The sequence below is a fragment of the Geotrypetes seraphini genome, chromosome 3 (assembly GCF_902459505.1).
Source record: "Geotrypetes seraphini chromosome 3, aGeoSer1.1, whole genome shotgun sequence".
In the NCBI taxonomy this organism is placed as follows: Eukaryota; Metazoa; Chordata; class Amphibia; order Gymnophiona; family Dermophiidae; genus Geotrypetes; species Geotrypetes seraphini.
In genome coordinates, this window is record NC_047086.1 from 367,645,364 (window position 1) to 367,659,665 (window position 14,302).

Sequence of the window (14,302 nt, forward strand, 5' to 3'; positions counted from 1 at the left end):
GGCATCAGCTAATATAGTAAAAAGAAACAAAGAATTTAACAATACATTTTCATATAAGACAAACATGAGTCGGGAGGGAAAGAGTAAAAGTTACAATTTTCAATTTATGGTAGAAAGTGGAAAAAACAAGAGGGTAGGGGGTAGTTAAACCACAGCATGATTTAAAATCTCACTGGAAATTAAATGTTAAAAGCATCTTTAAATAGGTAAGACTTTAAAAGTTTTTTTAAAATTATGACGTCTTTTTCGTTTCTAATATATTGCGGTAGGGCATTCCACCATTGTGGTCCCATCATGGAGAATATGTCAGATCTTCTTGTTCCAATAATTTTTAGAGAGGGGACTGTAAGGAGATTATGGCCAGTTGAACGGAGTGAGCGTTGAGTATTGTAAGGTATTAATAGTCTAGATATAAATTGAGGTTCGTTAAAGGCTAAAGTTTTAAAGATAAGCAGCATTACTTTGAAGGTGATTCTGTGACCAATTGGAAGCCAGTGGGCGTCTATTAACAATGGTGAAACATGATCGTATTTCCTAGCATTATATATTAATTTAATAGCAGTGTTTTGTATCAGCTGAAGTCGCCTTTTTTCTTTCTGTGTAATGTTAAGGAAAAGTGCGTTACAATAGTCGAGTCTTGCTAGGATTAAAGAATGAATTACGTAGTATCTTGATAGAGTTTGGAGTCAGAAATTTGGCGATTGACCGGATCAAACGTAGTTTAAAAAACAATTTTTGACAGTGAGCGAAATATGTTCGTGGTAAAGCAGTTTATTGTCAATTATTACACCAAGAATTTTAATAGAGGAAACTAGATTGAGTGGAGTATTGTTGAGAATGAATGAATTTATCAAGGTTATATCTTTTTTCCAGGTAAATAACATTGATTGAGTTTTATTTATATTAAGTGCCAATTTGTTTGTATTAAGCCAGTTTTGTATTATACATCCGACTCCATCATTAAAGGACACACAGAGCAATGGCCACAGCACCGATGGCCAGGTGCCGCCTCTGGATCCACATCAGGTAAGGTTGATCTCAAAACATTGGGACTTAAAAAATCACACAGGTTCCGATTCCGCCCATAGGAAAACAAAATCATCAGATGTTGTAAACTAGGATGTATCTGTAAAATGTTCAAATGCCAGCGGATCACCCTCTGCGAACATCTAGACATCTGGTTAAAGGTGGAAACAAATGGAACCATATCCTGTTTGATCATTGTGGTATTCAAGTAAAGCCTCCCTATGATTGATTATACAGGGGGAGAGAAGAGAAGTTTTTTTTTTTTTTTTTTTTAAGTTTATTAGGATTTTATATACCGCCTATCAAGGTTTTCTAAGCGGTTTTACAATCAGGTACTCAAGCATTTTCCCTATCTGTCCCGGCGGGCTCACAATCTCTCTAACGAACCTGGGGCTCTGGAGGATTAAGTGACTTGCCCAGGGTCACAAGGAGCAGCGTGGGGTTTGAACCCACAACCCCAGGGTGCTGAGGCTGTAGCTTCAACCACCGCGCCACACACTCCAAGAAGGCATGAAGGGGGCGCCGCCACTCTGGGTTCCTCCCACCCTCGCTATACCACTGTACACAATGGAGAGGAATAAAAGACTCAAGATTTCACCATAGTTGCGAGGATTTAATGTTCAAAAGACAAACCTTATCTTACAGTGATTTTTATAATCTGTAACTTCCGTATTCAAGGTTTGTGCAGGTAACAATGAAAAGAACTTGGACATTAGAAAGGAAGTACAACATATGTTTCTAAATAATAACTTTATTTTGCTTGGGATCTTTATTTGTACTATACAGCATTCACACTGACTATGGGCTCCTTTTACAAAGGTGCGCTAAGCGTTTTAGCGCATGCACCGGATTAGTGAGCGCTACCCGAAAATCTACTGCCTGCTCAAAAGGAGGCGGTAGCGGCTAGCACACGTGGCAATTTAGCGCCTTCATAAAAGGAGCCCTATATGTATCAAAAATATAATGCTGTAATACTTATTGTTTTTACTGTTTTTGAAAAAATATTTTTTCTTATGCTTTCTTAATACTATATATCCACAACCTTTGTTAAGTGAAAAACTTTTTAAGTATAAGATTGAAATAAGATAGTTTAAAGAAAGTATAAGGCAGTGAAAGTTCATTGCACTGTGCATTGTGATTTTGAACACAGTTCAACTTGTATGGAGTCTCCCTGATGATGTAATTCGAAACTCAGCTGGAGCTGGAGAACCAGAGAAATAAGAAAAAGAGAAATGAAATGACTAAAGCAGTGGTTCTTAACCTTGTTGGAGGTACTGAACCCCACCAGTTTCATATGCGTGTTCACCGAACCCTTCTTTATTCCCTTAGTTTTGCCGGAGCTAGACTAGAATTACTCAACTTGGCATTGCAAATCATGCAATTAGGACGCTGACTCCCATCACGTTCCGTTATACATGTGAATCCATATTGTACATATTCGTCCGACCACTTTCGTATTTTGCTCGACATAGTTAGTAAGGGATTAAAATATTAAGATAAGTATCACACGACGTACCATCACAACAGTTACAGTTCGACTCCTGTGCGCATTAAATCCCCTGCAGCACAGATAGGCCAAGCGATGTTGCATGATCACCTGCTGCCAATTATGGACAAGTGGGGCGTATCATCACGAATCATAAACGCTTCGGTCACGTTCAATCATCTATCAGTTAAATCACAAATTTTGATCAGGAATTGATTGATGTATATAAGGCGTTAGTTACAGATTGATAGATCAAGAAACCAAGTACACGATCAGTCTTGATTAAAATCACTGAATAACTGATAGATGATTGAACGTGACCGAAGCGCTATATGAGTCGGAGGTGTGTTTTGACCTCCGCCGAACCCGCGAGACTGACTCACCGAACCCCTGGGGTTCGGTCGAACCCAGGTTAAGAACCACTGGACTAAAGGTTTTAATATAATTTCCTGATATTGCATGAGCACTTTTGTATAAACAAAAAAACTGTGAACCACAGACCTTCATTGCAAATCATCACCGTGGAACATCTATGCTAAAGATAAGTAGCAATTTAAAGTTGATTGTTTTGTGAATTTGAGTAGATATACAGGTGGGGACATACATATGCAATGATGGTTCCCAGCAGTCACACACACAGTTACAGCGTTTTGCTAATGACCTGAGTGGAGGAGCACTGAACACATTGTAAAGAGTCTTTCACTTAACAAAGGTTGTGGATATAGGTGTTTCAAAACGAAACAATAAAAAACTATTGAACTCTAAGAAAGCAGAAGAAGAAATATTTTTAAAAACCAGTAAAAACAATAAGTATTACAGCATCACTTGGAGTACTGTGTTCAATTCTGGAGACCACACTACCGTAAAGACATGCTGAGGATCGAGTCAGTTCAGCGAATGGCCACCAGGATGGTCTCAGGGCTAAAGGATCTAACGTATGAAGAAAGACTAAAGAAGTTGCGACTGTACTCACTTGAGGAACGAAGAGAAAGGGGAGACATGATTGAAACGTTTAAGTACATCACGGGTCGCATTGAGTCGGAAGATGATATCTTCTGTCTTATGGGTCCCTCGACCACCAGAGGGCATCCGCTGAAGATCAGAGGAGGGAAGTTTCAAGGAGACTCCAGAAAGTACTTCTTCACCGAAAGAGTGGTGGATCAGTGGAACAAACTCCCACTGCAGGTTGTTGAAGCCAGCAGCGTGAAGGATTTTAAGAGTAAATGGGATGCTCAGTGGGATCTTTAAGGGAGTAAATTCGGGAGCGAATACTTTGGAATGGGCAGACTTGGTGGGCTATAGCCCTTTTCTGCCACTATGTTTCTATGTTTCATTATATTTTTGATACATCTAAATAATAACTGTCAATTACATTTGTTCAGTTACCATATCTTTTCTGAGTTTTATTTTTCAAAAGACGTGATCCTAGAAGTATACTATGTGCTGAGTATATTTCATGATATTAATATTTCAGACCCTTTTGGCTCACGTTTCAGAATGTTTTCAAATTAACTATCCAGTCGGCATTCAGCGGGAGACAGGCTTTTACTTGTTTCTTTAATACTAAAATCCAAGCTGACACCCCTAAGCATAGGCAATGGAACACAGTTTTGTTTGGGGGTGGGGCTAAAAGCTCCACCCTAGACCCCCACCCAAGACCCTGCCCCAGACCCCCAAGACCCACCCAAGACCCCCACCCCAGACCCTGCCCCAATTTCTTGTAATCATTCTTCATATACACCCACGATATAATCTTATTAACAGCTAGTCTTTAAGCCTGTTACATTAACAGGTGCTAGAATAGATGTGTGTGTCTGTCTTTCTCTCTCTCTCTCTCCTTGGCCGCTGTCCTTTTGTCTTTCTTTCTTTCTGTCTGTCTCTCTCTTTCCTCGGCTGTCCACCACCACCCCTTCCCTGCTCCCCCTGTCCAACAGTAGCCCTTCTCCTTTCATTTTACCTTTTACCCGGTTTTCGTGGTGGTCTGCAGTGGTTTCGCGGTCGCAGTGTCGTGGAAGAAAGGCAATGTTTAAACCACCGCAGGCTACTACTGATGGTGAAACTGCCGCACGCTCTACTGTGCATGCGAAACCGCCGAACGAAACAGTCGCACTCTCCTTCTTCTGCCTCTTTTATGCCCACGTGCCTCAAATCGAATTCGGCACGGGGGCACACATTACAGTGGCAGGGATCACGGCCTCCTAAGTCCACATGTGCGCTTAGGGTTTTATTATAGAGGACTAACTGATGCCCCAGAGTTGCACGGGTATTTAATTATAGCAATAACACTGTAAATGGATTCAAATAAAGATACTTTATAGTGGTGAATGAAATTATTTTTTTACAGCTTTATAAAAAGTACAATATTCAAATTATAATGTGAAATATTTGACAAAATGAATACAATACAACTAACACAAAACTTGATTATAAACAACATTTTTAGTTTCACCTCCAGGAGCAAGAACATATAAATTCTTGGGTGAAGAGACCCCCAGAACATATCACCCCAGTTAGTGAGGGATCTGCATACCAAGTTTCGTTCAAATCGGTCAAGCCGTTTTTGAATTACTGTGAGTATGGCAACTTTTTACATTTTTTCCATTGACATGAATGGGCGAAATCTGATGTTCTGTTTGTAGCTCCGCCCACGTGTGCAGGTGGGCCGCGAGACCCCCAGAACATATCACCCCAGGTAGTGAGGGATCTGCATACCAAGTTTCGTTCAAATCGGTCAAGCCGTTTTTGAATTACTGTGAGTATGGCAGCTTTTTACATTTTTTCCATTGACATGAATGGGTGAAATCTGATGTTCTGTTTGTAGCTCCGCCCATGTGTGCAGGTGGGCCGCGAGACCCCCAGAACATATCACCCCAGGTAGTGAGGGATCTGCATACCAAGTTTTGTTCAAATCGGTCAAGCCGTTTTTGAATTACTGTGAGTATGGCAGCTTTTTACATTTTTTCCATTGACATGAATGGGTGAAATCTGATGTTCTGTTTGTAGCTCCGCCCACGTGTGCAGGTGGGCCGAGAGACCCCCAGAACATATCACCCCAGGTAGTTGGAATTACTGTGAGAATGGCAGCTTTTTACATTGTTGCCATTGACATGAATGGGTGAAATCTGATTGTCTGTTTGTAGCTCTGCCCACGTGTGCAGTTGGGATGCGAGACCCCCAGAACATATCACCCCAGGTAGTGAGGGATCTGCATACAAAGTTTCGTTCAAATCGGGCAAGCCGTTTTTGCGTTGGCAGCTTTTTACAATTTTTCCATTGACATGAATGGGTGAAAACTGATTTTCTGTTTGTAGCTCCGCCCACGTGTGCAGGTGGGCTGCTAGACCCCCAGAACATATCACCCCAGGTAGTGAGGGATCAGCATACCAAGTTTTGTTCAAATCGGGCAAGCCGTTTTTGCGTTGGCAGCTTTTTACATTTTTTCCATTGACATGAATGGGTGAAATCTGATTTTATGTTTGTAGCTCCGCCCACGTGTGCAGGTGGGCCGCGAGACCCCCAGAACATATCATCCCAGGTAGTGAGGGATCTGCATACCAAGTTTCGTTCAAATCGGTCAAGCCGTTTTTGCGTGATCGCGGCACATACACACATACACACACACATACACACATACATACCTCCGATTTTATATATATAGATACATAATGGTGACCCCATAATTAAAAAGCGATTACAGTTGTCGAGTTACTCGCTGTTTTTATCCAGTTGTTATCCATTAGGTTTCCTTGCATTGATACATCACAGATTAGGATCCCTGAGGAAGGAGTGTTTATTCGAAACACAGACTGTGTCAGGTCCAACCTTATGTAATGTAATGTAATTTATTTCTTATATACCGCTACATCCGTTAGGTTCTTTTGGATACAAACTGTTTTATAATTTTATTTTTATGTTTATTCAGTAAAGACTTGGCATCCTGGACACCATCACTGCAGTTTTTTGTTTTTGGTCTTTGACCACATAATTAAACTACACAAAGCACACTGTCTGCAGAGAAAATTTTAATAAACTATCATTTATACTCTGCTTTTTTCAGAGAGGTCAAGGCAAATTAACAAATAGAAATAAAACAAAAGATGGAAAATAAGATAATTTAATTATATTTGGCTAATACATTTTTAATTAGCTTTCAAAGGCCAAAACCTCTTTCCTCAGGTCAGAACAGTTATTTTGGCATCTCTCTCCTCTCCCCAGGTCTTATATCTTTGTCTCCTTTCCTTCCATCTGTCCCACCCCACCCCACTTTCTGGCATCTCTGTTTCCTTCCCTTCTATCTATTCTCCCCCCCCCCCCCCATGCTCTGGCATATATCTCCTCTTCTCTGCATCCCTCCCCCATGGTCTTGACATCTCTCTGACTTCACCCTTCTTTTCCCTGCCACCACCCCATGGTCTGTTATCTCTGTCTCCTTCCCTTCCATCTCTCCCCCCTCCCCCTGTGATATGGAATCTCTCTCCTTTACTTCCTTTCCCTCCCTCACCCTCTGGTCTGACGTATCTCTCTCCCCTCTCCCTTCCTTTCCCTTTCTTTACCTGGACTTCCTTCTTCCTTTTTTTACTTCCTCCCTCCCAGTTTAGCTTTACCCCTCCCTCTCCACAATCACGTGTGACATTGCTCACCCAGTTCCTCTCTGGCACGGGTACCTCTCCTCTCTCTTCTCCTCCAGGGCAGGTTGTCAATCCCAATCTTCGAGTTGCCAGCATAGGTATTCTCACTGGATACTAAGCATTATCAGGAGTGGAGGAGGTGTACCTGAGGCCACATTCGGTTATACAAAATACATCATAAGAGCATACTGATAGGAGTGTTGAATACTCTGGAAGTTGGGTGATATATTTGAGATTACATGGAAATAGTGCACATTTTTCAAAATTAACATGTTGTTTGACTAATAGCATATCTTATTGCACAAACTTATCTTCATGATTGTCCTGAGGCCTGTAATTGTGCATTTGTAGCACACTAAAAATTTTGTTCCTCATAGATATTTTTTTTAAGCCTACCAGCTAGCTGAATCTGTAAAGCAAGATTCAAAATTGACATTGATTTACTGTGCTTCTATAAGCAATGGAATTTTACATTAACTCTTCTATAATATAAATGTGTTGAATTTCAAGCCACATCTCAGCGGTTTATTTATAACAAAAGTTGTAATTATGGTACAGGAGTTGCAAGTCATTATTGGAGTGGATTCAATTCAGTCTGCCATAATGAATAAAATACATAGTTATTTAGATAATACAGAGAACAATCCTTGGACACCCATTATTCATGGGTGCAGTTCTTTCACATGGTAATTGAAGTGCATGTCTCTTTACAGTTACTAAAAGTTTGATTTAGAAAAAAAACAAAGCTTGTTAAACCTTTTTATAATTTTGACTGCACAGGTTTTTCCTACTTCATATGCTTCTAGGTTTTTGAACTCTTTGGAGCAGCCACTGTAATTTTCAAGAACCCCACGTCATTTCCTGGAGAAATCAACAGAATCAATGCATGGCAACTCTGGGCTAACACCGGGAGGGATTCAGAGCAGGCACAAATGATGTGTCATACATACGCGCCTGCTCCAGGCCCTCCAGACGCAGCCAGAGCTCTTCGGGAAGAGAGGAGGCTTTGTGGGGGCTGGGGCAGAATGGGGGCGGGTCTTTTGGCAGAACTAGGCGTGGCTGGGGTGAAATGGGGGTGGGGCTAGAAGCAGAACAGAGTGGGGTGATGTGTCTAGGTAGGGTCTTCCGGACTAAAATATGGTAACTCTATCGATGGGGTAATTATTCAGGTGGTGGTAGTGAGGCTCTGATGTTCTACAGCGTACCATAGAAGTAAGACCAGTTGTAGCCAGTCTTATTTGCAAGTTAGCTCAGCCTCTGATGCACAAAAGGGTTCTTGCGATAGCAGTCACTGAGAATCCTATGTAGATGCATTACAAGGAGGGCATTAATATTAAAATGAGCACTCCTTGTAAGGCACAACAGGGAACACCCATCTTTTACCATGGAAAGCTTTCTGGCACATATGGACCTAAGGGCTGCCGCATGAGCGGACTGCTGGGCACGATGGACCATTGGTCTGACCCAGCAGCGGCAATTCTTATGTTCTTAGTAGTTTGTATAGGAGCTGTTTGTGTTTGTTTCATGTGCGACACACACACAAAAGCATAACAGCTGTATCCAAACTATAAAAAACTGCTGTATAAAAAAAAAGAAAAGACTTGTTTCCTGATCACAGCCCTGCCCTGCACTGGGCCTGCGCAAATGAGCTGTGTCTAACGCTCAGCTCTTGTGTGCAGGTACCAGGCACACTTCCTCCCCATTTCTCCGAGGTACTCAGCACAAGTAGCATGCATATAATTTGCATGCAATTTGTGCTGAGCTTAGCCCAGCAAATGAAAATAGTTCCCAACCTGCAGTTTTCCACCGGGTTGCCGGAGCTCTATGCATCCTGCCTAAGTGTTTTGCTGACCACTGCCAGCATTATTCCCAGATATTGGCTTCAGCATTAAATAGTTGGTTTATGCGGCACTGGCTAACATATAGCTGGTGAGGTCATTATTCAGAGCATAACCGACCACATAAAGATAGGCCAACACTTAAATAGCCAAGTACTGACTCCGCCCACAGAACACTCCCCAAATAGCTGGTTTTCATTTAGGGTCTAACTGCTCATTTCCAATGGTGATAATCAGTTAAATGCTGCTAAAATTAGCAACCTTGAGCAAGTGATTTAATTGGTCAGTGGCTGTTATGTCATTTTGAATATCAACCAGAATATAAACCTGTGAGCTCTGAACTGGTTTTCAGTTAGGGGAGCAATGGCATACCAACAGGGGGGCGGTCCGCCCCGGGTGCACGGCTTGGGGGGGTGTACAGCCGGCCAGGTCCAGGTCCTCCTGCTCTTCCTATCCCCTGGCCCGTGCCGCTGCAATCTTACTTCCCTATGCCAACAAGAAGTCTTTTCAACGTCAATTCTGACGTCGGAGAGGATGTTCCAGGCCAGCCAGGCAGTGATTGGCTGGCCCGGAATGTCCTCTCTGACGTCAGAATTGACGTCGGAAAGACTTCTTGTCGGCAGGGGGAGGTAAGATTGCGGGTGCGGACCGGGTGAAAAGAAGGGGAGAGGCGCTTTTTTTTTCTTTTTTCCGCGGCAGGGAGGGCAGGATGTAGGCAGGCAAGCTGGCTGGCTTTAGCGCAGCAGGGAGGGAGGGAGATAGGTAGGCAGACAGGCAGGCTGGCTTTAGGGGTGGACAAAATCTGGAAGGCAGTGGGGGGGACATAAGGAGGCACTGGGGACACTAAGGACACGGGAAGGAGGCACTGGGGGGCACCATGGACACGAGAAGGAGGCACTGGGGACATCATGGACACGGGAAGGAGGCACTGGGGGCACCAAGGACACAGGAAGGAGGCTCTGGAGGCACCATGAACACGGGAAGGAGGCACTGGGGGCACCATGGACATGGGAAGGAGGCACTGTGGACAACATGGACACAGGAAGGAAGCCCTGGGGGCACCAAGGACACAGGAAGGAGGCTCTGTGGGCACCATGGACACGGGAAAGAGGCACTGGGGGCACCATGGACACGGGAAGGAGGCACTGGGGGCACCAAGGACATGGGAAGGAGGCACTGGGGGCACCAAGGACATGGGAAGGAGTCACTGGGGGCACCAAGGACATGAGAAGGTGGCACTGGGGGCACTAAGGACACGGGAAGGAGGCACTGGGGGCACCATGGACACAGGAAGGAGGCAGTGGGAGCACCAAGGACACAGGAAGGAGGCTCTGGGGCACCATGGACATGGGAAGGAGTCACTGGGGGCACTAAGGACATGGGAAGGAAGGAGGGAGGGAATAGAAAGGGACAATTATTGGGCCTGAGTGCAGAAAGAAAGAAATGAAAGAAAAGATACACAGTCAATTAATAGATGTCCCCTTTTGATGAAAAAAATAAATGGTCACGTTACCTCTGACTTACTTTCTCTGCAGCAGAGTCGGCAGCCGCGCTGAGGTGCAGGAAGGTCCTGCGATGACTCGCCTTCTGGCTCTGCTCTTGAAGAAGTAAGTTACATCGGGGGGGGTGGACCCGGTAGATGCAGTCATTACGAGACTTTGCCACAACTCCCTGCATCTGCCGGAGCAGAGCCAGCAGACGAGTCATCGTGGGACCTTTCAGCATGCGGCTGCTGAGTCCACTCCAGAGCAAGTATGTCGGAGTGGGGTGGACTGGCATCCGGCAGCTACAGTCATCGTGGGACCTTGCTGCATGAAAGGAGAGAAAGGAGCAGGATTGATGGAATGGAAGAGTGGTAGAGGGAAAGAAAGGGGGCAGGGTGGTATGGAAGGGTAATGCTGATAGAATTGATGTACAGAGAAAGAGGAGATAGAATTGATGTACAGAGAAAGGGGAGAGACATAAGGGGGAAGGATATTGGAGAGAAAGAAAGGGGGTAGATGCTGATTGAAGAGGGGTGGATGGCAAGAGAAAGGGCAGACATTGGATGGTAGTGGGGAGCCTATGCTGGATGGAAGTGCAGATGGGAGAGATAAGGGAGCAAATGCAGGAAGGAAATGGGAGGAGAGAAAGAGGGGAGCAGACGCTGGATGGAAGTGGACAGAGAGAGGAGAAGGTACTAGATGGAAGGGTTGGAGAAAGAGGGTACATGATGGAAGGAGGGGATAAATAAAAGGAGGGCACATGATGGGGAGAAAAGGATTTAGTTAGGGAAACACTGGAGGGGTGAGGGAAAGAGGTGGCAAGCTTTAGGTAGACATTGATGAGAGGGTAGTAAGAATGTAATCTACACAGATGCAGAAAATAAATTGAAAAGGAAAATGAGGGAAAAAAGGGAAAGGGATTGCAGAGGAGAGGTGTGGGAGAGGGAAGGAGAGGAGAGAGATGCCAGACCAATCAATGGGGGGTGAAAGGAGAGATGGAAGGAGGAGGCATACAGTTTCTGGAAGGGGCATAGAAAGAGAGAAGATGTCATATAGGGGAAGAGAGATGGCAGACAGTGGATGGATGGAAGAGAATTACAAGAAGATGAGGAAAGCAGAAACCACAGAAGGCAAAGGTAGAAAAAAATTTTCTATTTATTTATTGCTTTAGGAGACATGTGTCACTGTTTTTGTGGTGCACTGTATGCAGAGTCCAGCTTGGGGGGGGGGGGTTGTCAAAAAATGATGGGCCCCGGGTGTCACATATGCTAGGTATGCCACTGTAGGGGAGAGTTGAAATGTTTTCCAAACTGGACTCTGGAGAAAACAGTTTACATATATTCTTCCAACTACAGCCAATAGCCAAAATGTTTTCATAGCTTTCTTCCTTTTTCATCTTATACTGGAACATTTCATCTCCACGCTCACCATGGGAGTGCACAGAAATGTACAATACCGCCCCTTTACTAAAGATATACTTAACTGTTCTTATGCTAATGGGGCTATGATCTTAAATTTATATTTCACATCTCTCTAGACTTTGTTTTATTTTCACTTGAAAAATATATTGAACTTACTGTTGTATAACAGGCAGAATTATTACAGAGCTATATCCTGTAGTTGAACAGAAAAGAAATTGTGTATTGATTTTTTAAAAAGTATTATTGTTGACTGAAATTTAAGAAACACTAAGATCATATTTTAGTTCTTGTTAGATATACCCATCATATTCAGTGGGTATTTTATCTCTGCTTTTTATTATCTAGTCAGCCTGTTATGCGGCCTGGGCAATGCCTATTCTTTAATAGTATCTTGGTGCCTACAGTCCCTTCTAGAATAATAGTGTAAACCCTTCACTGATGTTCTGAAACCTTCTATGCTTGTTGTTATGTTATTATTGTGTATGTTTTTTTTATGAGCTTCCGAGGATTACAGATCATGTAGACTGCAAATCTTTTGGGAAAAAAAAAGATACCATATATACTCGAATATAAACTGAGATTTTTGGCTCAGAAAAATAGCCCAAAATGGGGGTCTCGGTTTATATTCGAGCCACTGCCTGACCACTTGGTACAGCTGCCCTCCCCTCCGAGCCGCTATCCACAATTCATGCACTGTTCCCGGAGCCGCTATCCACATATATGCCCCCACCCCCTAGTCACTGATCGTCATATACCCATTGGTGCCACCGCTGCAGGTTTGCTGACCTCCATGCACCCTCCCCCCCAGCCGCTGACCTCCATACACTGGTAGATTGTGCTGCTGCCAATCCACTGTATGTTGAACCGGACGGGACCTTGAGCATCTGCACATGCTCAAGGCCTGCTGGCTCCTTCTTTCTCTGAGAATCTCAGAGGGGGTGGGAGCCAGCAGACCTTGAGCATGCGTAGATGCTCAAGGCTCCGCCCGGTTCAACATACAGTAGATCAGCCGCAGCAGAACCTACAGGTGTAAGGAGGTCAGTGGCTCTGGGGGGGTGCATGGAGGTCAGCAAATTTGCAGCGGCAGTAGCACCAATGGGTATTTGGAGGTCAGTGATTCAAGGAGTGGGGGCATGTGTTATGGACAGCAGCTTCGGTGTGTGTGTTGTGGATAGCAGCACCCTCCCATAGGCAAGATAGTGACCAGTGGCATCCTGGGGGGTTCACCTCGGTGTTCCGACAACCAGCACCGGCGTCAAGAACCTCTTCTGGGCAGCAGCAGCAGTGTTTCCAATTCACTGCTCTTGGTGTTGGGCCTTCCTCTGTGCCAGATCCTGCCTTTGTGGAAACAGGAAGTACATGGGACCCGGCAGAGAGGAAGGCCCGACAGCAAGAGCAGCAAATTGTGAAGGTTGCACTGCAGACTGGAGGGTGACAAAGAGAGAGAGGGGAGAGGGAGAGAAATGCTGCACCCAATTGGGGCGAGAGAGGTAGAGAAGGAGAAGGAAGACCAGGAAAGGGGGAGGAGACAAAAGAGAGATACCAGATCATGGGGAAATGAAGGAGATGCCAGGGCATGGGGGAGGAAAGAGATGCCAGGGCATGGTAGATGGAAGGGAAGGAGACAGAGATGCCAGACCTGGGAGAAAGAAGGGAGGGAGGGAAAGGAAAGAGAGGAAATACCAAAGCATGGAGGGAGAGATGGAAGGGAAGGAGAGGAGAGAGATGCCAGGGCTTTGGGGAGAGGGGAATGAAGGAGATGCCAGAGCATGAAGTGAGAGGGAGAGATGGACGGAGAAGAGAGGAGAGAGGAAGAGATGATGGTTACTGCGGATGGGCAGACTGGATGGGCCATTTGCCACCTCCTTTGAGGGTATTTATTTATTTTTATTTTTAGTATTTATATACCACTTATAACCTAAGTGGTGTGCATTCAGGTACTCAAGCATTTTCCCCTATCTCTCCTGGCAAGCTCACACTCTATCTAATGTATCTTGGGCAATGGGGGATTAAGTGACTTACCCAGGCCACAAAGAGCAGCTTGGGATAGCCCCTAATCTGTATGGAATAGCAAGCAGCAGTTTTAAGGTGAGAAACAGGACATGAGCTGTGATGATTAGATACTACAGGGAGGTTTGAGAGGCACAGGGAGTTCATCACTTGTGTAAGCAAAGGTGTGAGTGGGGGATAGTGCAGGGTTTTTACCGAGCAGCCAACTGTCAGTGATATGGTTGATCTCAAAGCAGTAAGTGCATTGTAGCATTAGATCCAGGGAAAGAATAGTTTTGTTGTTTTTTTTTTAAATTGCTTTAATACCTATGCTTTTGCATTACTGCATGCCTCATTTATACCTAATTAATATAGGTTATTAAAATGTAAATAAAATACCATGTTAAGATGGGTTTTATATATCAGCCCC

The 14,302-nt window shown here is 44.3% G+C and overlaps 1 long non-coding RNA gene across 1 annotated transcript in view; it reads right to left on the minus strand.

Annotated features, from left to right (window-relative positions):
• LOC117356317 overlaps nt 1-14,302 on the minus strand; it is a 39,674-nt gene that overhangs the window by 3,696 nt on the left and 21,676 nt on the right. Inside the window, exon 5 of the long non-coding RNA XR_004538615.1 lies at nt 7,153-7,285. This is a non-coding gene — a long non-coding RNA (uncharacterized LOC117356317). The remainder of the gene's footprint in view (nt 1-7,152; nt 7,286-14,302) is intronic.